The sequence below is a fragment of the Mus pahari genome, chromosome 11, assembly GCF_900095145.1.
Source record: "Mus pahari chromosome 11, PAHARI_EIJ_v1.1, whole genome shotgun sequence".
In the NCBI taxonomy this organism is placed as follows: Eukaryota; Metazoa; Chordata; class Mammalia; order Rodentia; family Muridae; genus Mus; species Mus pahari.
Window position 1 is genome coordinate 13,069,539 of NC_034600.1, and position 882 is coordinate 13,070,420.

At 41.6% G+C, this 882-nt stretch overlaps 1 protein-coding gene across 1 annotated transcript in view; it reads right to left on the bottom strand.

Moving 5' to 3' along the window:
- Window positions 1–882, bottom strand: part of Adgrv1 (adhesion G protein-coupled receptor V1) — a 510,986-nt gene that overhangs the window by 454,832 nt on the left and 55,272 nt on the right. The gene's annotated exons all lie outside the window — the stretch shown is intronic.

Below are 882 nucleotides of genomic sequence, written 5' to 3' on the forward strand. Positions count from 1 at the left end.
CTATAGGGCTGCAAACCCCTTCAGCTTCTTGGGTCCTTTCTCTAGCTCCTTCATTTGGGAACTCTGTGCTTTGTCTAATGGATGACTGTGAGCATCCACTTCTGTATTAGTCAGGCACTGGCAGAGCCTCTCAGGAGACAGCTATATCAGGCTCCTGTCAGCAAGCTCTTGTTGGCATCTGCAATAGTGTCTGGGTTTGGAGGTTGTTTATGGGATGTATCCCCAGGTGGGGCAGTTTCTGGATGGTTGGTTTGACACAGATGTGGTCAGCAGAGTCTTAGATCATCAGTATATTTCTACCCTACGTAGGAGAGACATCAATTGTAAGCTGTCAACAAAGAACTGCATCTTCCTCAATATCCCAGCTTTCTCACCTGTAAAGGGCACTGTAGTTTACAGAAATCTCACAAAGCTTTAAAAACATACTTAAAACAATACTTTAAAATATATAATGCCTGGAGACTATAGGTGAGCTATGACAAATATAAAGTAGTTATACTTTCATATCTAATACACCTTATACTCCAACCATGAATTTGCAAATTATTTATGAAGAAAAGAAGGACAACGACAACAAAAATGAAAGAGCAGATATGAAAAGCAAGTCGCATTTACATGGGTCCTTGATTGACAGGCCCAAGTTCAGGTTTGTCTTAGTTTTTGTCCTTCCCTCAATAGAGACTGGAATATTACAGGCATGAGAACTTATACCACACCCCATGACCTAAAATCATCTCAGAGAGAAAACTGATGAGAAAAAAATAAAATTCAATGCCCTGACTAGTGTATCCAATGCCACGCATGCCCTGACTAGTGTATCCAATGCCACGCATGCCCTGACTAGTGTATCCAATGCCACGCATGCCCTGACTAGTGTATCCA